The 27,549-nt window shown below is 37.9% G+C and overlaps 4 pseudogenes; 2 read left to right on the plus strand and 2 right to left on the minus strand.

The window, feature by feature from the left end:
• Positions 1-216: 216 nt before the first annotated feature.
• On the minus strand, positions 217-371 carry LOC149517873 (5.8S ribosomal RNA; annotated as a pseudogene).
• Positions 372-666: 295 nt separating this feature from the next.
• LOC149517874 (18S ribosomal RNA) lies at positions 667-1,869 on the minus strand (annotated as a pseudogene).
• A 23,101-nt stretch (positions 1,870-24,970) lies between these two features.
• Positions 24,971-25,126, plus strand: LOC149517875 (5.8S ribosomal RNA; annotated as a pseudogene).
• A 228-nt stretch (positions 25,127-25,354) lies between these two features.
• On the plus strand, positions 25,355-26,816 carry LOC149517876 (25S ribosomal RNA; annotated as a pseudogene).
• Positions 26,817-27,549: the final 733 nt, after the last annotated feature.

The following is a 27,549-nucleotide window of genomic DNA, read 5'->3' on the forward strand; positions in this document are numbered from 1 at the left end:
CGATACGGGGGTCTAACGGGGTCCGGGTGGACAATAAGAGCGCGTCACTGGGGATGAGGCATGTCGGGAGCTCTACCACCGATGGTCACGAGCTATCATTTTCGAAAACTCCCTTTTAGGCCAGCCACGATCGATGGGATCGTAGAAGGCCATCTTTCACCCGCCCCCTTCCCCTGGAGCCTGATGGGTGAGGGGTCAGAGGGGGGTGACGGTGCGTGACACCTAGACAAACGTGCCCTCGACCTAATGGCTTGAGGCGTAACTTTTATTCAAAGACTCGATGGTTCCGAGATTTTACAATTCACACCAAGTATTACATTTCTCTATGTTCTTCATCGATGCAAGAGTCGAGATATTCGTTGCTGAAAGTCATTTCATTTTTTTCCTACAAAGGGAGTCACGACGTCGCCCGTGCACGTATTGCGAATGGGATGGGCATGGTGCACGTGCTTCATTTTTGTTTCGATTCCTTGGTGTGATTCGCATTGGGAGTTCATTGTTTGATAGTGAGCAGGATGACACCGATCATTTCATCCACCCGATAGGGGGCACGAAGTGACCATCACACCCATCTGGGGTCAAAAGGGGCTCGGGGTGCGGGGGCACCCTCACCCCCTCAGTGTTTCATTAACACGTTCGTGGGTTGTCCATTGAGTAGGGTTTCGATAATGATCTTTCCATAGGTTCACCTATGAAAACCTTCTTACGACTTCTCCTTCCTCTAAATGATAAGGTTCAGTGGACTTTTTGTGATGTCACGGGCGACAAACCATCCATGTCACCATGATCCAAACACTTCACTAGACCATTCAATCAGTAGGAGCGACGAGCGGTGTGTACAAAGGGTAGGGACATAGTCAACGTGAGCTGATGACTCGTATTTACTAGGAATTTCTCATTGAAGACTAACAATTGCAATGATCTATCCCTATCACGATGAAATTTCAAAGATTACCTGGGCTTGTCTCATTGAATACATCAATGTAGCGTGCGTGTGACCCAGAACATCTAAAGGCATCACAGACTTGTTATTGCCTCAAACTTCATTGGCCTAAGTGGCCATAGTCCCTCTAAGAAGCTAGCCACAAGAGATCATCTCCGCATAGCTAGTTAGTAGGCTAAAGTCTTGTTTGTTAACGAAATTTACCAAACAAATCATTCCACCAACTAAGAATGACCTTGCACCCCCACCCATAGAATCAAGAAAAAGCTTTTAGTCTGTCAATCCTTACTATGTCTGGACCTAGTAAGTTTCCCCATGTTGAGTCAAATTAAGCTGCAGGCTCCACTCTTGGTGGTGCTCTTCCTTTAATTTCTTTAAGTTTCAACCTTACAACCATACTCCCCCCAAAGCCTAAAGACTTTGATTTCTCATAAGGTGCTGGCGGAGTCCTAAAAGTAACATCCATCGATCCCTGGTCGGCATCATTTATGGTTGAGACTAGGATGGTATCTGATCATCTTCGAGCCCCTAACTTTTATTCTTGATTAATGAAAACATCCTTGGCAAATGCTTTCGTAGTTATTTGTCTTTCATAAATCCAAAAATTTCACCTCTAACTATGAAATATGAATGCCTCCGATTGTCTCTATTAATCATTACTTCGATCCCGAAGGCCAACACAATAGGACCAAAATCCTATGATGTTATCCCATGCTAAGGTATACAAGCGTAGGCTTGCTTTGAGCACTCTAATTTTTTCAAAGTAACAGCGCTGGTGGAACGACCCAGGTAATTAAGTCTAGGAGCGCATCATCGGCACGGGTCGAGACTTAAGCTCTGAACCTGCATGGCTCTGGGACCCAAGCATACACTCATTTGACATCCTAGATCAGTTTTCCTACCACGGTTCACACCCTTGTGAGATATTGTCTGCTCTGGCCCCCTGGCCTCACGGTTTTATCCTACAAAAGGTACCTCACAAGGTTGAGGTGGTGTGAACCCTTTTATACCCCGGTGACCCTTTTATTATGTTCGATGTGGGATTCATGACTCTTTCTTAGGTCAGTGACATTCTCCCCCACCTAACCTCATGACATTCTCGTCACAGAGGCTGGCCACCCTGCATACCTCCCTCGAGGCACTTGGCGTGGATCGAATGATTTAGAGCTAGCTCTAATACCACTTGTCATGGATCAAGACTTAAGCTCTGAACCCGCATGGCTCTGAGACCTGGACATCCATTCATCAACATCCCAGATCAATCTTATTGCCATGGTTCACACCCTTGTGAGGTATTGTCTGCTCTAGCCTTCTTGGCCTTACGATTTTGTCTTACAAAAGGTGCCTCACAAAGAAGAGGTGGTGTGAACCCTTTTATACCCCAGTGACCCTCCTATTATGTTCGATGTGGGATTTAGGACTCTTTCTTAGGTTCATGATATTCTCTCTCACCTAACCTCGTGATGCCCTCATTACAGAGGTTGGCCACCCTGCTTACCTCCTTCAAGGTGCTTGGCGTGGATCGAACGGTTTAGGGCTGGCTCTGATACTACTTGTCACAAGCCTATGACATTCTCCCCCATCTGATTGCTTAACACCCTTATTATGTCCTCTGCATGGTACTACCTGATCTGGTCCTTAAACTTCTATAAGTCCTCTACTAGTTCCTAGCTCACCTCACTGTCTAGAAGTCCCTTCCAGTGCACCAAGTACTCTTATCTTGGTTGATAGTTTTTTCGTCTCACCTCTCGGTCAACTATGATGCTATAGGCCTCTTTCTTATATGAGGCCCTTGCTCCCAATGTCGTATGCTTTGACTTTGACTGTCCGACATCTCCCTTATCCTCATAGAATAGCTTGCGTGATCCTTGTATTTTTGTTGGCCTCCACAAGAAAATTTAGCTAAAAAAATGAAGTGTAAAAGATTTTGTGGCCATTTGAAAAAGGCATCCCTACTTTAAGCACTTGAATGGCTACAGCTACAAACTTGTAAAAGCTCTTATGCTCTTTAAAGGGGTGCTAGTCATTGAGGTTTCTTGAAGGATAAGGGGCTACTATAAGGGCCAATGATGAACACCTATCATACATCATGTGCACACTGCCCCTCATCCTTCCACTTCCAATCATCAAAACCCCCAATGCCACCGATCAGGTTCTTTATTGATGCTCCAATGATGGTACCCTAGACAAAAAATACAACACTAGCACATGCTTGAGCCTAGCATGTCCACCATGGCCTAAAATCAAACTTTGATTGGCATGTCCACATACCTCGATCAGCAATAATAGAAGATGGCCCTTGGTGTGGGATGTTACCTTGAACACCATCAGTACATGCTGACCCTTGGTATAGGCACTTGCCTTGAACACCATCGATACATGTTGAGCCTTGGTGTGGGCAAATACCTCGACCACCATTAGCACTTACAGACCCTTGATATAGGATATACCTGTTTGAAAAAAGTGTTCCCATTTTAGACACTTTAATGTCTACTACTAGTATATCATAAACTCTCTCATGCTCTTTAGATGGTGTTGTTCGGCCCTCCTCTCACCTCAACTAGGGGAATAGGTGTGCGTGGTGGGCCTGTCATTGTGTACATCCATGACAATGTACATGGAGCAAAATCCAGGTCGTGCATGCCTTCTAGCCATGTTATCTAGCAGTTGGTTTCTCTGGTGACCCATAAGCATCCATGGCCTTGATTAATTAGCATGCATATGGAGAAAAAGCACAATTGTACTGAGCTCCAGCTCAAGCACATGGCTGATGTTGCCTCAAACCATAAACCAAATCCCTATATCATAGGCCAAGACTCAAGCACCAAGCTTGTGTGACTCCAAGACATGGGAATGGACTCTTCCACATCCCAGATCAGCCTAAGACAAGAAATAGTGTATAAAAACTCTAGACAATGGGGCTTGGCTACCTAATATACTGTAAAATGAAACCAGAAAAAAGGCTAACAAAGAAACAACAAAAAAGTTTTAGGTAAGAGTAAGGATGTTATTACTTAATGGTTCTAGTTTGTGTACAATAAGGGTGAGGGACTTCTATTTATAACCGTGTCCCCCTTACAATCCCTTGATTCTAGGAGCTAAGATACAATCTTTGATTCAATGGGATTCAATACTACTACATAATCCTTGACTTGTTAAAATCTTGTTGGGCACCAAGCTTTATAGAAGCCTTTAAATTTAATCCTCTCAAGACTGTGTTCAGGCTTACTTGCACTTGTTCCCAATCGTGCACCCACACCTTCATCATTAACACTTGTCGCTAGGCCTGGCTCAATTTTGCTAAACCTGAACACCTTCTTAGAACTTGTAAAGTCTTGAACATTGCCCGCCCCATTATTCTGGGCTAGTTCCTCGTAGCTTGGACTTCTAATGTGCTTTAAAGCTTGGTTCACTTAGCTGTCAGACTTTGTCTTATTAGAACTTGAACTGTCACTTGACTTGGTGAAAAACCCTAGGCTTAGACCATCTTGCAAACCATAACATTCTCCCTCACTCATTCTAGCAATGCCCTTATTACTAGGGGATGATGCACCCACCTCACATGCCAATTCTGACTCCTACCCCGTGAACTAGTTTTCTAACATTTTAATCCCATACTTAAACATGTACTTTACTAGCTTTCATTGTTCTTAATCTTTTGTTCCTCAGCACTCTGCTATAATGGTCTTTTTTACATGCACTATCAATGTTTTTAGAATTTCCTCTAAGTTACCTGTGGCATACTTTTTTGTAAGGAATTTGGCTGCACTATAGCATTCATGCTATGGCACTCAATTATCACTGATTTCCCTTTATCGGCTTCTCTAGAGGTCCCAACCCCTTAGTAGTCTTGACTAGCACTTAGTCACTCTTTCTTAGGCTCATTCTAGTGCTATTTACCATTACCACCCTTGCATTCGGATAGCCCCTTTGCCTACTTGATTATTGAAAGCTTCAGGCACTCCCTGACCTAATGTGGACTAGCACAAAAATAACAACTTAAGGGCCCCTTGCTCTTGCTGGTGGATCTATTGGTCTTGAAAATTTTGGGCTTTCTTGTAGCCTTTTCCTCTCTCGAAGAACAAACATCGGTGTCTCCCCCACTGTAGCTTTTTCCCTTTAGCCTTGGAGACTTGGTGCACTCAACCAAAGTAATCAATTTTATAGTAATTCTAGCCTTACTCGACTCATGTATGCCTCTTCATTGCAGCTTGGCCTTTACCCATGGCTTTACTCTATCAATGAAATGCTTAGACACCTCTACTCTAGGTCATAAGCCCACACTAGCAACCATAGTAGCTCGTAATATAGCATGGTCAACCATAAGCTTGGCTAGCTTCCCTTGCAAGGTTGTCACCATAGACTCCAATGCCTTATTATGCTGCATAAGCTTCTCCATTACCTTATTTAAGGATCCCTTAATGTCCCTGAACCAATTTGTTCTTTGAAAAATGGCTTCCTCACACTTCACTAATTGAGTGCTTGTCGGCACATATCTTGCTAATGCTTTCCCCCACTTATTTGTAAGTGGGTGCTCTTCGAGAACCTAACTTTGGCCCTTTGTTTGGCTTTCCCTAGCCATACCATAGCCCAAAACACATAAACTATTAGACTATAAATGATAAACCAATAGATTACCTCAACTCTTTGGTTCTGGTTCTCACAAACTAGCACACCAGTCTATCAACATGGTACATTAGCATAGCATGCCTAGCACACCCACAACACATAAGAACAATTTATCGAGCACCTATCCTGCACTCTAGCATGCATACACCTACCACACTAAGAGTGTTTCACCAATACATGAGCATAATAGCGCTTCTAAGATGCCTGTAGCAAGCAGTAACTTGCTTACACCATATAGTCAAATGTCCACACACACAATAGGATGCCTACACAACTCACCATAATGCCTATACACCATACTAGGATACCCGTATGCAAGTCCCCCAATAAGCACTGGCACCAACTATAGCTCCCTACACTCTAAACTAAGGCTCTAGTCACCACATTTGGTTTGATCCAGGCTTTGATACACCTTAGTATTTGGTTCTACTGCCTACTATAAAAGCTCCCTCAAACTAGCCTATAATACCACTTGTCACTAGCCAAGACCCAAGCTCTTAGCTTATGTGGCTCCAAGACATGGGAATGGACTCTTTCACATCCCAAATTAGCCTAACACAAGAAACCATGCATGAAAACTCTAGACTGCGAGGCTTGGTTGCCCAATACATTGCACAACAAAAAGACACAGCAAGTTCTAAAAGAAAGGCTAACAAAAGAACAATAAAAAGGTTTAAGGTAAAAGAAAGATGTTATTACTTAATGGTTTTGGTGTGTGTACAATGAGGGTAAAAGACTCAATTTATATGAGTCCTCCTTACAATCAGTGCTTGAGATTCATTACTAAACTCTAAAGATTATAATGGTTTGAATCCATTAATTCTAAGAGCTAAGTTACAATCTTTGATTCTAAGGGATTTGGTGGTAGTGCTTAATCTTTGACTTGCTAAAATCATGCTAAGCATCAAGCCTTCTAGAAGCTCTTAAATCAAATCCTCCTAGGATTGTGTTCAGGCGTGCCATACTTAGGGCCAACCATGCATTGCACCTTGATCATCAATGCTTTTCTAGGTCTGACTAGGTGGCCATGCATTGCTCACCAGTGCTGCCTTTATGCCTGGCTTAATCTTGTCAAATTTCAACACTATCTTTGAGCCTCTGGAGTTTTGATCACTATCCACCCTACTATTTTGGGCTTGTTCTCCATGACCTAAACTTTCAATGCACCTTAAGGCCTGGTCGCCTTAGCTGTTAGACTTTGTCCCACTAGAACTTGAATTGTCACTCAACTTAAAAAGAACCTCTAAGCCTGGACTAGCTTGTAGATCACGATACTTAAATTAGGCAATGGCTCTTCTAGATCGTGTAAGTAGAAGCTACAGTTGTAGGTTAGCTCTAGCTAAGTCTCTTAATTATTTGGCAATCTCATGGTCCATTTTCATTTACCATAAAAAATGCCTTAGCCTGGCCAAGCCCATTCACATGCCTGGCCAAGCTCGTTCATGTGTCATGGACTGAGTGCTTAAGCCTAGCACTCGTGTGGCCTTAGGCTAGAAACTACTATCCATGTGCCTAAGTTATCATTTTTTCACACTTTATGCTAAACACTTGTGCTGTACACTCCATTGGCTTTCTAAGAGCTTGGCAGAAAGCTTGGAAAGAGAGTTATAGCAATTGTAACTTCTATTTACTTGATGCTATATACAATTGCTCAATGCCCAAATCTATGACTTTGTTCTTTTTACTTATGGTTACAATGAATGTAAGGTATGGCCATTAAAGGCCTTTTAGACAATTCTAGGGTGCCTAGGCTCTAACAAAGTTGGCTAAAGCCTTTCTAGAGATATGCTAATTTCAAGCTTCCTATCAAGCCCCTAGGTTTGAAAGAGTCCGGGCATTCCTACTAAATGCCCATGTCTAGCAGGTTCTAAAGCTTTCTCCATCTAGGTGCCCATAGCTAGGGTCTTTTAGAAGCTTTTTCATTTGGGTGCTATTATGCCCATCACTATGCCTATGTTGCAAGCTTTGAACTTAAGCCTAAATCCATGTAGCCTTAGGGCTTGGAATTAACTCTGTATGCCTAAGTTTAGCCTTAGCAACTAGCATGTAGGCAAAGAAGAGTAAGAAATGGTGGAATATGCAAGTTAGAGAATACAACAAAATGCTATAATATGCTCTGTGTATTACTAAAATAGAATGTGAAGATGTGTGTACAATTAAAGGTAGGGTGACCTTCTATTTATAATTGAGGCCCTCAACTCTACTTGTAGCTATCTCCTAAAATAAAAGGATTTACAAGAATCCTAAAAATCAAGGATTACACAGATTACATAGATTACATGAGGCTCATCCTAATTTTCAAGGTCAACTAGATCCTCCTACTGAATACTGCTGATCTTAGATGCTTTTGAAAGATTTTTTATTAGCATAATTCTCTTAGGTCCACTTGGGTGAGGTGTGGGCATGTTGTGAGCCTAGTCCTAACTGTACAGGTAGGCCTACATGTTGTGCTGGCAGTCTAGACATTTCTCCTATGCTTATTGCACCAACCTTCATAACTGTCCTTAGTGCTCGAGCCTTGGTCCCTAGTGCTTGGGCCTACGTGCTTGGTGTACCCATTTAGGGTGTAACATTCTCCCTCACTTGATTATATAATGCCCTTGTCACATCCACTTTGTGGAATTGCCTGATCTGGTCTGAGAATTACCATAAGTCCTCTATTGGCTCCCAACTCACCTTACTATCTAGAAGTCCCTTCTAACACACCAAGCACTCTTATCTTGGTTGGTAGTTTTTTTGTCTCACCTATCGATCAGTAATGATGCTATGGACCTCTATCTCATATGAAGCCTTGGCTCTTAATGGTGCATGCTTTAACTCTACTCGTCTTGGATCTCTCTCTTCTTCATGGAATGGCTTGAGCATGATAACATGGAACACCAGGTGTACCGTCAGCTTTGGTGGCATATCCAATTTGTAGACAACCTTGCCTACCCTCTTAAAAACTCTGAAAGGTCCCTCATACCATCGAACTAAGCCTTTGTGTAGCCTTTTGTGGTGTATTATGGGGTGTAGCTATGCCAAAATCAAGTCTCTTACTTAGAACTGCACGTCATACCTATTTTGGTCTGCCCACTTCTTTAACCTCTTTGTGGCTTTGTATAGACAGACTTTGGCCAAGTTGGCTTACTCCTATGAAACCTTGGCAAACTTGTATGTTGCTAGATTAGGCCCTGTATAACCTGCAGCAATTTAACCATATGTTAGCAATTGCTGACTTGTCATAATTTCAAATAGACTCTGGTTTATTGCTTCACTCTTCTGCAAGTTGTACGAAAATTAGGTGACATCTAATATAGCTTTGGCCAATCCCTTTACATGGCACTCACATATTGCATGAGGTAGGCCTCTAACAGTCCATTCACTTGCTTAATTTGCCCGTCAGTCTATAGATGCATGCTGGTGGAAAAGTTTAAGTTTGACCCTAAGAACTTGAATAACTTAGTCTAGAACTACCTTGTAAAATGCTAGTCTCAATCACTAGCAATGGTCCTCGGTACTCCCCAATACTTCACCACATTTTTCAGGAATAAACGGGCTGCCTCCTTAATTGAGCACTCCTTGGTTGCTAGAATGAAAGTCTCATACTTGAAAAACCTATCCACCACTGTTACGATGCTTCGAAACCCTTTTGCTTTTTGTAGACTGACTATGAAGTCTACAGTGATGCTCTTTCATGGTCACTTTGGTATTGACAATGGCTCTAAGAGATCACCTAGTTTTTTAAGCTCCACTTTATCCTATTGGCACATAAGACAAGTTTTCACATAGGCCTCCACATCATCTTTCATGTGTGGCCAGTTGTATTAACCCTCTAGCAAGGCTAAGGTACGGCTCATTCCTAGGTGACTAGCCCACCTTGAATCATGGCATTCTTGCAAAACTTTCATGCAAAGCTTCCCATGCTGTGACATAAACAACCTACTACCTTTGGTGTACAATAAATCATCTTACAACCAAAACTACCTAGTCTTACCTTGCAATACATAATTAATAAGAGCCTTAGCTATAAGATCATGCACAAGCCCCTCTTTGATGCACAACACCAAAGACCCCTCTAGTTGGTGAATGCAATAAGGTTCGCTTTCTTGCTTAGGGCATCAGCCACTGTATTCGCCTACCCTGGCTTGTACTTTAACTTAAGGGATAGCTTCTTTTGCATCTAGAAGTAGCTAGTTGCTATGTTGTCTATTCTGACCATGAACCTTGACCTTAATATATAATGGCACTAAGTGTGCAAGTAATGCACCACTATTGTCATCTTTTTCTCTTGGACCATGTACTTGTGCTCAGTCTCATTGAGCATCCAACTTTAAAACATAACTGGATGGTTCTCCTACATCAACACTCCTCCTATCATAAAGTTTGATGTGTTCGTATGCACCTCATATGGCTTGGCATGGTCTAGCAAAGCCAACACTGGCTTCTTAGTCACTACCCATTTCAACCTATAAAAGGTATCCTGGCACTTGATGCTCTACTCCCACGCTCTTCTTTTTTTAAACAAATCTATCAATGATGTGGCTATGGTTGATTGGCCTTTAATGAAGCATTGATAATAGTTAACCAACCCAAGGAATGACCTCAACTTAGTAACCCTAACTGGAGGCTCCCACCTTAAAATGGCACAGACATTGCCTGTATCCATGTGTATCTTACCACCTTCCACTATGTGGCCTAGAAATGGTACCTCTTACTAGGTGAATGAGCACTGCTTCTTTTTCACATATAGTTGATGCATTCATAACACCTCGAACACCTATCTCAAGTGGTCTACATGCTTTCCCAATATCTGGCAATAGATCACAATATCATTAAGATAAACCATAACAAAATGATCAAGGAACAATTGAAGTACCTTGTTCATAAGACCAAGAACTCATATGAACTATACGAAGTGACACACGCTATCTTGGGCTTATCTGCCTCTATAATCTTAACCTAGTAGTAACCTGACCTCAAATCCAGCTTGGCGAATCACCTTGTGCTTCCAAGTTGGTTGAACAAGTCCGTAATAAGTGGGATAGGATACTTGTCTTTGATAGTTAGCTTGTGTAGTGCCTTATAATCCTTACACAACTATAAGGACCAATTATGGTTGTGTTGGAACAACATTGGGGCACCATACGAGCTCTTCAAAGACTTGATATAGCCTGTATCAATCAACTCTCTGAGCTACTTTCTTAGTTCCTCTAACTTTAAGGATGACATCCTATAAAGGGCTTTGGCTGGTGGCTTGGCCTTGGGCACTAGCTTGATCTTATGGTCCACCTCTCTCTTTAGTGGCAGCCTACTTAGTAGCTATGCAAGTATCACATTGCTAAAGGTCTCCAGCACCTTTAGCACTTCCAAGAGGGTGTTGGTCTCCTTTCCCCTTAATTCTTTATGCTTTAGAGTAGCCAAGAAGGTGTCTTCATTCTTGCTCACTGCTTTGGCAAATTAAATGGCTGACAGCACCTTGGACCTAACCTGGACCCTTGCTTCAATGGTACAAAGCATTGGCACCATGCATCCAAAATGCATATACAATTAGCAAATGGCATAATGAGGGCATTAATTTGAACAGGGAAATCTAACCCAATCATAAACTCATAATCATCCAAGAGTATTACTTTAATGGTTTTCTTTCCTTTCCAAGCTCCAAGCTGTATCTCCACTCCCCGCACTACTTCAAAGGCTGGAACCTCCTTGAAGTTCACTATCTTGATGGTACTAGTCCACTTTTACACCTTCAGATTGAGTTTCTGGGCTCTATCACCTAAAATAAACAAATGTGAGGCACTTTTATCCACTAATGTGCTCACTTTCTTGCCTACAACCATCAGATCCACAAACATCAAGCCTTTTGGCTTGCGATTCCCCTTAATATAGACAACATTAAGCAATAGTGACCCAAGCTATGCTATCCCAACCTCTAGCTCCTCATCTAACTCCTTATCTATGGTAGCTAGCTTGCTCTTCTATGGGTAGTTTGATGCTATATGGCTTCTTCCATATATGTAGCATGAGATCAGCTCTCGGTCACCCTTAGCCTTTCATTTCCTTTTTAGTGGTTTACCTTGGATGCCCTTGTCTGAATGTTCCTGGTTTCCATCCTTGGACTACTGGTCATGATCTTTTCCCCTGGACTATTTCTACCAGTACCTCTTGTTGGTCTTGGTAGACTTTGACTTGCTCTACAGCTTGAAATCCACCAAGGACTTAATGATGGTCATGGCCTTAGCTAGCTTATGAACTCCCTTCCTTTATAAGTCATGCTTCACTCATGGCTTGAGCCTATCTGTGAAGGCAAACAAACCTTTAGTCTCATTCAAATTTGAAATCTAAAACATCAATTCAAAAAACTTCTGGACAAACTTATGTCCCTTTACTAAGTAAGTCAGCTTAACTTCGCTCACGTCACATCATTGGGGTACTCAAGTAGAACTGCTCTTTAAACTCTTTTTGGAATACATCCTAGGTTCTAATCATAGTGCCTCGATGCCTCACATCATCACACCTGTGCCTCTACCATGATAAGGTGACATTAATAAGATACATAAAAGTAGTGCTTACCTTACAGGTATCGTCCTGTATGCCTGTGGCTCGAAAGTACTACTTTATCCCCCATAAAAAGTTATCCACTTCTTTTATAGCTCTAGTCCCCTTAAACTCTTTGGGCTTAGGGATTTCCATATGAGACTTAGACATTCCAGTGAACATGCTATTCCCAATGGCAGTCTTATAAGCAATGAGTTGCTTTTCAAACCCCTTGTTCATAGTCTCCATCATGGCCTCCAAGGTTTCATTCCTTTAGGTGAACATGTCAATTGTCTCATTTAGGGTAGCCTATATCTTGCCTTTGAGCTCCTCCTCCTTGGAGTCCATATCCTTAAAGCGAGCCTCTATCACTTTAAGCTTGTCCCTTACATCAACTACTGTCACCTCCACCTTGGCTAGCCTCTGATCCATGGTAGACTAAATGTCTCTTGAACTAACCTTCTTCCCCCTTCCACGACCTTGCTCCTAGGCTTCTGGTTGTTGGTTAGCAAAATTGCTTTGGGATGCCATCTCTTTGACAGTGATCTAGTAACCTACATACAAAACATGCAAACAAAACCTACCTGATACCAACTATCATGGGCTCTAGACTTAAGCCTGAATTTGTGTGATTTTATGGCTTGGAATTAACTTTGTATGCATAAGTTCAACCTTTGCAACTAGCATGTGGGTAAACAAGAACAAGAAAGGGTGGAATAAGCAAGTTAGTGAACATAATAGAATGCTAGAATATGCTCTATGTATTACTGAAATAGAATGTAAAGATATGTTTTCAACTAAATGTGGGGTGACCTTCTATTTATAGTTGAGGTCCCCAGCTCTACTTTTGGCTATCTCTTAAAATAATGGGATTTACAAGTAAAAATTGGAGATTACAAAGATTACAAAGATTACATGAGGATCATCTTGATTTTTAAGGTTAACTAGATCTTTTTATTGAATGTTGTCGATCTTGGATGCCTTTATAAGATTCTAGATTGGCCTAGCTCCTCTAGGTCCACTTGGGTGTAGTGTGGGCATGTTATGGGCTTGGTTTTGGCTATGCGGGCAAGCCTGCATGCTGTGCAGGTGGTCTGGACACTTCTCCTATGCTTATTGCACCAACCCCTACAACTATCCCTGGTGCTCGAGTCTTGGTCCTTGATGCTTGGGCCTGTGCACCTGGCGCACCCACCCAGAGCGTGACACCTGCACTTGACCCTTCTAGAACCTATGGTGCTTGCACACCTGGCTTGCCTCTAGGCATTTCTACACCCTTATGTGCCTTTTCGTCTAACCTATCTCTAGGATGATCTAGAAGCTTCCATGCCAATGTGCTTGGCTTATGTCTGGCAGTTTTAGGCCTTTTTATGCTTAACTACCCATGCCACATCCTAGGGCTTTCTAAAGCCTTCCAATGAGCAGTCCTCATCCCTAGCACTATGTAGCTAACTTTAAGTGTACTCCTACACTCTGGCCTTAGCCTTTGCCCCCATACTTGGGTAAAATATATGCCATTAGGACCTTGGTTTCAATCTTTCATAGTGCTTCACCTGCATTTTCTTAAGCAAGTCTCGTCAGTGACCTTTTTGGTCTAAGACTCATGCGTAGTCCATGACATTCTCCCTAATCATTCTAGCAATGCCCGCACATGCATGTTGGATCGATGTCCCACTGTCATCCCATCATCCTCTTTAATCACCCTCATGTGGTCATGGTACCCTTAGGGCACAATTGAGATCCTATGCTATATACCTAAATTGATGAAAACTACATATCTTGCCATCCCTCATCTATCTTGTGCCCTTACGGGGTATGGGTTGAACCTCAATCATGCCCTATGTCCCAAGTGTGCCACCCAAACCTTTATGGCCATATTGGTGCACTAGTGTTCAATCATTCTCTTGGATGCAAAATGTTTTGTGGGCATAGGCTCTTAGCCCTTGTTCATCCAATGCCATGCATTTTACGTGCTGGATATGCATAATGCTTGTGCTCCATGTTGGCTCTCTCTATTGCTCAATTAGTGCATTGAGGCCCATGCAATGACAAGGTCTTAAAGGAATGCTACTTGGTTTGTCTTGCCAATAGTTATATGCTTGTCTCAAAGATTATGCCATGCATGTGTAAGTATGAACTAATTTAGACTATGAAATTGCCAATGGCTCATTAAATCAGCTATTATTTATTTGATGGTATCTACTACTTGAATAATTGTAGTAATTCTAAAGCTAATACGTGTAACAAACCTTAATTTCTAGAAGGGATGCTTTTGTTAGATAAAAGGTCGATATGGGCTTTGCCCGTTACTTTGATGATTCATGATAACTTGACGGATTGCATAACCTTTGTGCTTATGATGCATCATTCAAATTTTTACCCTATCAACTTTCGATGGTAGGATAGTGGCCTATTATGGTGGTGACGAGTGACAAAGAATTATGGTTCAATTTCGAAGAAGAAGCTAGAGAAATAGCTACTGCATCCAAGAAAAGTAGTAGGCATGCAAATTACCTAATCCTGACACAAGGAGGTAGTGATAATAAATAACAATACCAAGCTCTATAAGTTTGGTAATTGGAATGAGTACAATCTAAATCCCTTAACAAGAATCCTTTGGAAGGCAAGTTTGGTGCTAGTAGTTGAGGTAATTCTAGCTCCAATAGCATTTATTTAAGTTGTTGCAATTAAAAAGCTCATAGTTGGAACTAGGTTTGGGTTGTCCAATCTGCTCATTGTGAGCATCGATATACTAGTTCCTACTACCAGCAATGCACTCGTAGCTTTAACTGGCTGGGTCATTCCTCTGACACTATTACTTTGAAGAAATTATAGTGCTCAAAGTAGGCCCACACTTGTATACATTAGCATGGGATAACATCATAGGATTTCATCCTATTTTGTTGGCCTTTGGGATTGGAGTAATGATTAATAGGGACTGTCATAACGATTTTTCATCTGTGGGGACTCAATTGCTAAACTTGATGAAAATTTTCGGATCCGCCACCAATCTTTTTATAGGGTATGATTGGCCACCCAAAATATCATCTTTTAGTAAAAAAATTTTAAAATTAATTAAAACTTACTAAAAGAAATTTAGGAATGCGAAATTAGGACTAGGTCTAGGAGTACGGTTACGTGTGAGAAAGGTATTAGTACCCTCACATCGCCTGTTCGAAGAATGGTATCATTTAAACATACGTAATCCTATAATTTTGATAACGGGGTCTTTTTTATTTAAGTTTAATTTCCTAAAATTTATTTTAAAACAAGTTTCTTTGCTTCGAAATTAACATTATTATTATTATTTCATATTCTATAAATTCTCCAACGCTTTGGTGGAATTTATAGAAAATCACTACTTACAAAATATTTTGAGAAAATTGACCATTCACAAAATTCTCGAATCTTCATCATAAGATATTTTAATTATTTATTTAAAAAGGATTTTAAGAACATCCCGACTCTTTGGTGAGTTCCCAAAATTTTGAACAAAGTTTAAGATTATCCTGACTCTTCGGTCAAATCTAAATATTATGGTTATTTTAAAATTTTGTATTATTTATTCCCTAATTAATTTTTATAAGAAAAAATTTAGATTATCCTAACTCACCAGTAAAATCTAAATATTAATCTCTTGTTTGTATTGAAGAAAATCGAACTCTTTCGATTTTCTATATTTTTAAATATTCAAAATATCAATTATTATTAATTTCATTTTTTATTATTATTTTACATTGTTTAAATCAATCTTTATTTTAGTAAAAATAATTTTGGATTATCCAAGCTCTATGGTGAAATTTCAAAAATTACTTTTACTTGCAATAATTAAAGAAAACTAAACTCTTTTAGCTTTCCCTAAAAATTATATTTAAAAGATTCATTTAAATAATTTTATTTTTTTATTTATCAATTTTTATTTATTTTTTAGCAAAAATTATTTTTTAAAATTATCCCAACACTTTGGCGAAATTTAAATAATATTTTTGCTTGTAATAAAATTTATTTCCTTTAAGTAGTTAGTATTATTAAATTTTTTATTTATATTTTTTTAGGTCTTTTATTTTATTTCAGTTTCATTTTTTATTCTATTTATTTATTTGTTTTTTAAAAAATTTTACCAGTAATAATATAAAATAATAATAATAATTAAAAAAACATAAAATTAACATAAAAAATCAACATAAAAATCAAAATGGAAAATAAAAAGAAAAGGAAAAACCTACGAAATAAGTCGGGATGGCACGCGGATCCTGCGTGCGTCGAGTTCTGTCCAGACGTCTAAAACGACATTATTTTGAAGGGCCTATGAAAGGCCTTTTTCTAGTTTTTTCTCCCTTCCCTTTTCTCTCTCTACCAAGAGCTCCTCTTTCTAGAAAACCCAACCCCTATGCCGACTGTCATGGACCCCAGTTTCCTATCGGTTGCCGCTGTGCACCGATGGCCGAAAACTTTAATAGTGCCAAAAATTTCAAAGATTCCTAAATTTCAATGACTGAAAATTTAACGGTCATCGAAAAATTCAAACTTTTCCAATTTTCGATGACCTAAAAAATTTTTCAAAAATTCCCCCAATGATCCTTTTTGCTTTCTAAACACCTTTCCAAGCCCAGATTTTTCAAAAAAAATCTACAACTTCTTGGATCGAGAATTTCATTCTCAAAATTTTTTTTTTGTGTTTGCTATCTTTTTTTTTATTGTATGTGTTCCCTCTTATTGTTCTTCTTTTTTTTTTGTCAATTCCTTGCAGAGATTAGCTTTATTTAAAGAGTTTTTGAGATTCAATATCCTAGATCTTCTGGGATCCTTTTGTGGAAATTTTGGGTGTCTATCCAATGACTTTTGGTCACCGGATTTCATGCTGCCATGTTAGGCAGTGTCAAGAAGAAATTTGGACGATTCTGGTAGCTTGATTTCGACTGCCAGAGTTGAAATCAAAGACTTTTTTTTAACTATTTTGTTCCTTTTGTTTTAAAGATTAATAATAATAATAATAATAAAGAACAAAATTATATAATAATAATAAAAAAAAGAACAAAATTGGTGCCTACAGCTGCCCCTCTTTGCTTATTTCTGAGAATTAGGAATAAAGCAAAGACAAAAAGACACCAATTTTGTTTAGATAAATACATACAAAAATGAAACATTCAACATAAAGTTTTTTTTTTTGAAAGAAAATTTGAAAGGCTTTTCTAAACAGAGGCTATAAAACTTTAAATTCAAAAAGCTCTTCTCACCAGAGGCAACAAACTTTAAATTAAAAATCTCTATTACCAAAGGCAACGAACTTTAAATTCAAAAGGCTCCTGTCATTAGAGGCAACAAACTTTAAATTCAAAAGGCTCCTCTCATCAGAGGCAACAAACTTTAAATCCAAAAGCTCATTTAACCAAAGGCAGCGAACTTTAAATTCAAAAAGCTCCTTTAACCAAAGGCAACAAACTTTAAATGTTAAAAGGCTCCTCTCATCAGAGGCAACAAACTTTAAATTCAAAAGCTCCTTTAACCAAAGGCAATAAACTTTAAATTCTAAAGCTCCTTTAACCAAAGGCAACAAACTTTGAATTAAAGATCTGAGAGGCATAGTATTTGAAAATTTTCTCTAAGCAAAGGGTTCACATCTTTCCTACTTTTGACTTTCTCTTTTGTTGGTCTTGGATTGTCCTAGACCCATACATCTGTCGTGTCACATGAATGCATGAATGACATTTTCATTTTTTGCAATGCCATGCAATAAATGATGATTATGATGCAAATCCACTTATTTTGCAAATGAAAAGACCATTTTCTTTCTCTTTTTTTTTTGTTGTCATTTTCTTTTAATCCTCAAAATTTCTTAAAGTTTGTTTCTTTTCTTCTTCTCTTGAATCCTAAGCATTCCAACTGTTGATGAAGCTCAGATAAAAAAAGATTTCTCTTCATATCCCATATTTCATGTCAACCACTTTATGACTTATAGGACACTTTTCTCATTAACCTTTGTTCCCTACTATTTTGCTTATCATTTTAAATCTCCTTCAAAATAATGTGTGTGTCTTTTATGGTCATTGTTATTCCTTCATCACCTTTTGAATTTCAAACAATTATAACACATTGTACATTTCTCTTTTTAATGAGAGGGACAAAAGAAAGGATAAACAAAGTGGTATTTTATTTTGGTAAAATGAAGAAGTGTTTCATGCGTTATAAAAAAGGATAAAACAAGGACAACAATTAATCACATAACAAATATTCAGATCATCATGAACTAATTCATCATGGATTATTTTCTGAAGACTTTTAATTGGTGCCTTTGACTTTTAAAAATGTAGCAAACTAAACTAGTCCAAAACCATTGAGATCTTTGGCACATATTGAGAATTGAGCCACTCCATTCATTATCCCCCTTTATTTTTATCTAAGCTGCCCTTTCATGTTTTCAACTCAGATATCTTTTAAATTCATTTTGCTTTTTTTATTTTTTTAAGCATAATACTTTTTTACTACATCAGCATTGACTGGATTTGACAAATCATCTCTATCCATTCTTGCCAAGATCGGTGCCCCACCAAAAAAAGCTTTTTTCACCATATATGGGCCTTCCTAATTAAGAGTCCATTTTCCTTAAGGATCCTATTGGTTAAGAAAAATCTTCTTCAATACTAATTTTCCCTCTTAAAATTGTCATGGGTGAACTTTCTTGTCATGAGCTCGCATTATTCTTCTTTGATATAGTTGGCCATGGTAAAGTGCAACTAATCTCTTTTCTTCAATGAGATTCAATTGTTCATATCAAACGCGAACCCACTTAGATTCTTCTAACTCAACCTCCATGAGAATGCGCAAAAAAGGAATTTCAACTTCGATGGGTAACACTGCCTCCATCCCATATACCAATGAAAACGGTGTAGCTCCCATAGATGTGTGCATCAAAGTTTGATAAGCATGTAATGAAAATGGTAGCTTTTCATGCCAATCTTTATACACATCTATCATCGTTTCAATAATTCTCTTTATATGTTTTTATTGGCTGCTTCAACTACCCCATTCATCTTTAGATGATAAGGTGCTGATTTATGGTGTTTGATTTTAAACTGAGCACAAACCTCAATCATCTTTTTATTATTCAAATTAAGAGCATTATCCAAAATGATCCTTTCTGGAAGGCCATATCGACACATGATCTCTTTCTTGATGAACTTGCAGACTAACATTCTTGTCACATTGGCATATGAAGCTACTTCTACCCACTTTGTGAAGTAATCAATTACCACTAAAATGAATCAATGTCCATTTGAGGCTTTTGGTGTAATGGGCCTAATCATATCCATTCCTCACATAGAGAAAGGCTAAGGTGTTGACATAACATGCAAGGACATTGGAGGAACTTAAATCTTGTCTGCATAAATTTGACATTTGTGGCATTTTCTAGCATGCTCAATGCAATCTCTTTCCATTGTCAACCAATAGTATTTTGCTCTTATTATTTGTTTAGTCATCATATGACCATTTGCATGAGTTCCACACACACCTCTATGAATTTCTTCTAATAACTTTTTCGGTTTAGTAGCATTCACACATCTTAATAGTGTTTGGTCTCTTATATAAAATTTCTCCATCCAGAAAGAAACTCATTGCCAACCTTCTCAACATTTTCTTATCATTATCTTATATTTGCTCTGGGTACTATTGATATTTAACATATTGTAATATGTCAAAATACCATGGTTTTCCATCAACTCCTTCCTTAACATTTGAAAAGTAAGCTGGTTTATCTCGTAAGCTCAATTTGATAGGTTAGATTTCAACATTTTCATTTAATTTGAAATTGCTACCAATGTAGCCAATGCATCAACCATCTGATTCTCTTCTCAAGGTAAATGATGAAACCAAATATTCTCAAATTTTTTGATCAATTCTGATACATACTTTTGGTATAAAATCAATTTTGAGTCTCTGGTTTCTCATTTTCCTCTGAATTGGTATATGACTAAGGCAGAGTCTCCATAAACTTTTAAAGCATGGGCCTTTCTTTCAAAAGCAACTTGAAGACCTAGAAGACATGCTTTATATTTTGTAACATTATTGGTACAATCAGAATTTAGTTTTGCAGTGATTGGGTAGTAATCCCCTTCTAGAGATATCAAAACTACTCAATACCATGCCTCAAAGCATTTGATGCACCATCAAAATAAATCTTCCATATATCTTCATTTTACTCTTCTTTATCTATGTGCAGTATAGACAATAAGTCTTCATTTGGAAAATCAAATGTCATAGGCACATAATCTTTAGGAGCATGTTCTGTAAGAAATTCAGTAATAGCACATCTTTTGATTACCTTTTGGGACACATATACAATGTTATATTCATAAAAGTAACACTTGCCATCTTGCTATTCTTCCCGACAATGAAGGTTTTTCAAAGATGTACTTGATTGGGTCTAATTTTGCAATGAGCCAAGTAGTATAATACAACATGTATTGTCTGAGTCGATGAGCTATTCAAGCTAATGCACAACACATCTTTTTCAATGGTGAATACTTTGACTCGTAATCAATAAACCTTTTGCCCAGGTAATAAATGGCTTGTTCTTTCCTTCCTGTTTCATCATGTTGCCCCAAAACACATCCCATTGATTTTTCATGCACCATTAAATATAGGATGAGAGGTCTTCTAGGGACAGACGGCATTAATACTAGTGGGTTTGATAAGTATTCTTTAACTTTTTCAAACGCCATTTGACAATCTTCATCCCATTCTCTTGACCCGTGTTTTCAAAGAATCTTAAATATGGGATCACATTTAGCTGTAAGTTGGGAAATGAAATAAGCAATATAATTCAATCTCCCAAAAAATCCCCTTACTTCTTTTTGTGTGTGTGTGGAGGTGGTAGCTCTTGGATGGCACGTATCTTATCCGGATCCACCTTTATTTCTTTTTTACTAATAATAAATCCTAGCAATTTTTTGAGGTTGCACCAAAAGTGCATTTAGTTGGATTGAGCTTGAGCTAAAACTTTCTTAATCTCTTAAATAACTTTTTGAGATTAGTCACATGATTTTCTTGTTCACGGGATTTGGCAGTCATGTCATCCATATACACCTCTATTTCTTTGTGCATCATATCATGGAATAGAGTTACCATGGTTTTTTGATAAGTTACCCCAGCTTTTTTCAAACCGAAGGGCATGACTTTATAGCAAAATATTCCCCATACTGTTACAAAAGTAACCTTTTCCTTATCTTTTTATGCCATCTTAATTTGATTATAGCCTGAAAATCCATCCATGAATGAAAATAAAGAATGCCTAGCGGTATTGTCCACTAGAGTGTCAATATGAGGCAATGGAAAATTATCTTTTGGACTTGCTCTATTCAAATCCAGATAATTAACACACATTCTTACTTTGCCATCTTTCTTGGGTACTGGGACTATATTCGCCACCCATTCAGGATATTTGGCCACTTCTAAGAATCCTGTATCAAATTGCTTTTTCACTTCTTCCTTTATTTTCAACAACATTTCAGGTTTCATCTTTCACAGCTTCTATTTAATTGGTTTACACTTAGGCTTCAATAGTAGCTTATGCACTATAATTTTAGTATCCAGCCCTGGCATATCTTGATATGACCAAGCAAATACATCTACATATTCATGTAGTAACTTTATCAACTCTTGCTTTATCGGTGATGACATCGAAGTACCAATCTTAATTCCTTTTTAGTTTCTTCGTCCCCCAAATTAACAACTTTAGTGGCTTCTTGATGAGGCATGATTTGCTTCTCTTCTTATTCCACTAATTTCAATAATTATGGGGATATTGCATGGTCTTCCACATTCTCTTCATCATCAAGTTCACCAATATAGACAAAAATTTCAAAATCAATTCTTAGAAAATTGTCATGATGATTTTCATATTCATTATTCAGATACCTGAAAATAAGTGAAATGGACAAAATGTAGATGCAAGGAATTGAAATGAAAGAGGCAAAAAAAATGAACAAATGTGCTACACTTATTTTATTCAATTGAAAATGAGGAAACAAACACACATAAGACATTTATTTAGATTTGGTTCAACACATTACTTTGGAAGAAATTTAAAAACAACAGGTAGCTCCCCAACATGCCAATTTTTCAATTCTGTACCATGAGGTGTAAGATAAACCCATGGATAACCTAGGTCTTTGCTTTCTTTTTCTTTACCCACCATTTGTATTGAAAATTCTACGAAGATATTTTTCGACGATGGTGTAAACTCTTTCCCTATGTTTCTTGCTACATTTGGATAGATATAGCCAGCTGAGATGAAAGTCTCATAAAGAGGGGAAAAAAAAGATCTTCAGTCTCTACTTTTTACCCTAAAAAATGAGCCAACTTTTTTTCTATTTTTTCCTCTATGAATTTCATTCTTTCTTTTTGAGTTGGCTTGTACCTCAGCCCAAACTGATCGTCCTTCTTAGGCATCATCCATGGTCATTGTATTCCCTGCAAGTTAGCCCACACTTGTGGTCCTTTCCTTACCACTTCTTTAAATGCCATTTATACTTTAATTACTTTTTACAAGAAGAAATTTAGATTATCTTAAATCACCGGTGAAATTTAAATATTAATCTCTTGTTTGTATTAAAGAAAATCGAACTCTTTTAATTTTTTATATTTTTAAATATTCAAAATATTAATTATTATTATTTTCATTTTTTATTATTTTTATTATTGTTTTGCATTGTTTAAATCAATCTTTATTTTAGTGAAAATAATTTTGGATTATCCCAACTCTATGGCGAAATTTGAAAAATTATTTTTACTTGCAATAATTAAAGAAAACTAAACTCTTTTAGCTTTCTCTAAAAATTACATTTAAACAATTTATTTTTTTATTTATCAATTTTTATTTATTTTTTAGCAAAAATTATTTTTATAAATTATCCCTACACTTTGGTGAAATTTAAATAATATTTTTGCTTGTAATAAAATTTATTTCCGTTAAGTAGTTATTATAATTAAATTTTTATTTATATATTTTTTAAGTCTTTATTTTATTTCAATTTCATTTTTTATTCTATTTATTTATTTGTTTTTTTAAAAAATTATTACTAGTAATAATATAAAATAACAATAATAATAAAAAAAAACATAAAAATCAACATAAAAATTAAAAATCAAAATCAAAATGGAAAATAAAAAGAAAAAGAAAAACCTATGAAACGGGTCGGGTTGACGCGGGTCGAGTTCGGTCTAGATGTCCAAAATGATGTCATTTTGAAAGGCTTATAAAAGGCTTGTTTCTGGTTTTTTTTTCTTTATTTCTCCTTTCCCCTTTCTTTCTCTGCCCAGAGCTTCTCTCTCTAGAAAACCTAGCCCCTATGCCGGCCGTCGTGGACCCAATTTTCGATTGGTTGCTGCCATGCACTGATGGCCAAAAACTTCAATAGTGTCAAAAAATTTAAAGATTCCCAGATTTCGTGGTTGAAAAATTCAACGATCGTCGAAAAATTCAAACTTTTCCAGTTTCTGATGGCCCAAAATTTTTTTCAAAAATTCCCAAAAATTCCCCTAATGATCTTTTTTGCTTTCTAAACACCTTTCCAAGCCCAAAATTTTCAAAAAAATCTATAACTTCCTGGATTGAGAATTTCATTTTTGAAAATTTTTTTTTTGTGTTTGTTGTTTTTTTTTTGTGTTTGTTCCCTCTTATTTCTTTCTTTTTTTATCCTTTCCTTGTAGAGATTAGCTCTATTTATAGAGCTTTTGAGATTCAAGATCCCAAATCTTTTGGGATACTTTTGTGGAAAATTTGGCTGTCATCCGATGACTTTTAGTCATCGGATTTCATGCTGCCATGTTAGGCAATGTCAAGAAGAAATCAAAGATTTTTTTCTTTTAAAATTTTTTTTTTTACTTTTTTTCCTTTTGTTTTAAAGATTAATAATAACAATAATGATAATAACAATAAACATAATTATATAATAATAAAAAAATAAAAAATTATATAATAATAATAAAAAAAGAAGAATGAAATTGGTGCCTACAAGGACGATTAGAGGCATTCATATTTAATAGTCAGAGGTAAAATTAATGGATTTATGAATGATGAATAATTGCAAAAGCATTTGCCAATGATGTTTTCATTAATTAAGAATAAACGTTGGGGGCTCAAAGACAATCAGATACCATCCTAGTCTCAACCATTAATGATGCCAACTAGGGATCAATGGATGTTATTTTTAGGACTCCGTCAACACCTTATGAGAAATCAAAGTCTTTGGGTTTTGGGTGAGTATGGTCTCAAGGCTAAAACTTAAAAGAATTGATAGAAGGGCACCACCAAGAGTGGAGCTTGCGGCTTAATTTGACTTAACATGAGGAAACTTACTAAGTCCAAACATAGCAAGGATTCATAGACTTAGAGCTCATTCTTGATTCTATGGGTGACGGTGCATGGCTAATCTTAGTTGGTGGAGTGATTTGTTTGGTTAATTTCATTAATGAATGAGAGCTCAGACTGTGATGTCATAAGAATCCACTAAACCTTATCATTTAGAGGAAAGAGAAGTCATAAAAAGGTTTTCATAGGTGAACCTACGAAAGAATCATTGTTCAAACCCGTTTAACAAAAGACCTGCAAATGTTTTAACGAAACACCAAGAGGGCAAGGATGTCTCCGTGCCCTGAGCCTCATGCCTCTTCTAGCCTTAGACATGCATGATGGTCACTTCATTCTGGCTCTCGAGTAAGTGAAATAATTGGTATCATTACCCAGGGCTAAATAACAAACCCCCAACACAAATCCCACCAAGAAAATAGAATGAAAAAGAGTGTGTGTGCTGTCACCATCCTATTTGTAGTACATGCACGGGTGGCACCATGACTCCTTTTATCATGAAAAATCAAAATGAGTCTCGATAATGGATATCTCAACTCTCACATCGATGAACAATGCAACGAAATATGATACTTGGTGTGAATTATAGAATTTTATGAACCATCAATTCTTTGAATGCAAGTTGCACCTTTAGCCATTATGCCAAAGGCATGGCTTCCTAGCTACCATGCATCATCACCCTTTCTAACCTCTCTCCCATCAGGCTCCTAGTAATAGGGCAAAAGATGGCCTCTAGTGACCTCATCTATTATGGTTGGCCTAAAAACAAGTCCCTGGCAATCAAAGCCCTGTGACCATCAATGCTAAAGCTCCTAGTGTGAATCATCTCCGATGACATGCACTCATCTAACTAAATCCATTGGACCCTCCATATCACTCAGTCGATGCTCACATCGTGACCTTAGGTCAGGTAGGATTACCTGTTGAGTTTAAGCATATGAATAAGCAAAGGAAAAGAAACTTACCAGGATTCTAGTAACAATGAGTGAACTAGAAAAAGCCCAGCTTGAGAATCGGGAACCCTTGGAGTCCAAATTGTAGTATGGTGAGGCATACTTATTGATAGACTAGGCCTAAGTCCTATAGAAAAGGGTGTTAGAGAGAGTGAGAGTCCTATTGTGCTTGGATCCTATCGCCCCATGAGACTCTATCTATGAGTCAGGTTGTTTGGGATTGCAGCCTTAATCAGGTGGTAAATTTCATCCAAGGCTGAATATGAGTGAGAGAGCAATAGTGAAGAAGTATTACGAGGGAAAGATGAAAAAGACTTTGAAAAGAGAGTCAAAAAGTGCTTGAAATTATCAAAAGGGAAATGGATGGGGGACGATGATGCATCCCAGTTAGATGTGGAATGGTGAGAGCCAGTCCATTGATTGGCTTAGGGAGTGGACTAAAATGTGTCATAGTGGCTGCCTAACCCTGGGCTTTCGATATGCCCATAGAGACATTGTCGCTATGATCGTGGAACGTATCGCACATCGTCTCAACATGCCTCGACACTCATGCGCTCTTGGCATTAGCCTGCGAGCTCTTTATCTAGCTTGTCTTGAAACATAGACCAAAGAGTGTGACGTGTGTGCAAGTTAACATGCTAGATAACCTATAAAAGATAACACAAGTGTCCTATGATTATCTCAACGAGAACAAGAATTTTATGTGGAACAAAAAGGAAAAGGCTTATTTCATTATGATTTCCAATATAAATATGAGCCATGAAAGCATGGCCTATCGATCTTTTAGACCTTCAAAATTTGAAGCTAGAGGCATTAGAAAAGTTACCATAAGGATAATTAGCTTGTGGCAATGAAGTATTCATTAGCGACATTACTTTTTGATCCTTCGATGTCAGCTCTTCCCATCATTGTAAAGCAAAATTCTCTAAGTGTTGGATTGTTGACCCACCAATATAAAATGTGAGCTAGGTTTAGACCATTGTGAGATAGGTTAGTTTTACCCTACTAATAGCAATGTTGCAATAGTATTTCAACCTAGAATGAGAAGAACTATTGATTTGCATAATTGGTCATCATGCTTGGTTGAAAAGCTAGGGGCAAGAAGCTATCATGCACTGGATTATGATTGAATGCCTCTAAGTCAAAATCTAGGCTAAAAGTGATGCATGTGCCCATCATCCAATTGTTGACCTATAGCATGGATGCATGGTCTCCAAAGGCATTTGTCATAGGTGCAGCCCCTGCTACGGACAAGCTACATAGGCTTCATTAAAGCTCAATTCCTATTAAGCGATGAGTAGAATCCTTTGCAGATGACTTAAATATGCAATGGGGTATTATAAATGGTAAAGTAGCCTTGCTATGATGATCTATTGAGATTCAATCCTTCGTCACTTCGATTAATCCCTCCCCCTACACACCCACCAAAGTCTTCTCACTTCATTTTTTTACACTGCATCTTTCTGGGGTTAGAGATGAATAATGTTCTCTATTGCAACTGATTCAATCAGGTGATGAAATCTTTCTTTTGAGCTTCCAAGTAAATAAGGACCGAATGCCCTTAGTATTTATTATAAGGATGGGCTTGCCCTTGGTGAAGGCACTTGCCTCAAACTCTATCAGCACACACTATCTTCTAGTGTAGGTGTCACGCCCTATGTAGGTGCACCAAGCACATCAGGCTCACCAGCATGCGCACTTAAGGTTGAGGCCCACACACCAGGTACACTAGCGGGAGTTAGCATACAAGGCCTTGGAGGGAAGGCCAGAACACCGACACAGCCTACAGGCTAGCCCGTCAGGCCAAGGCTTGGCCTGCATGATGTCTACACCATATCAAGCAGGGCTTAAGATGTGAGATACATAAAGGGATCTTTTAAAAGAACACAAGATCAACAGAAACCTTCTAATAGATCTGGTTTACCCTTAGAATCAAGAGATAGAATCCTAATTGATTGTAATCTTTGTAATTCCTTGATTTTAACCTTGATTCTAGGGATTTAGCCATCAGTGTAGCTGGGAGCCTCAACTATAAAAAGAGAGCTGCTCCACCCTTATTTGTACACCATCATACATTTTTGTTTCAGTGAATACAAAACATATTCCAGCAAGCTATCTTGTTTTCCTATTTCTCTCAA

The sequence above is a fragment of the Durio zibethinus genome, chromosome 8 (assembly GCF_047325235.1).
Source record: "Durio zibethinus cultivar Kanyao isolate XHJ-2024 chromosome 8, ASM4732523v1, whole genome shotgun sequence".
NCBI lineage: Eukaryota > Viridiplantae > Streptophyta > Magnoliopsida > Malvales > Malvaceae > Durio > Durio zibethinus.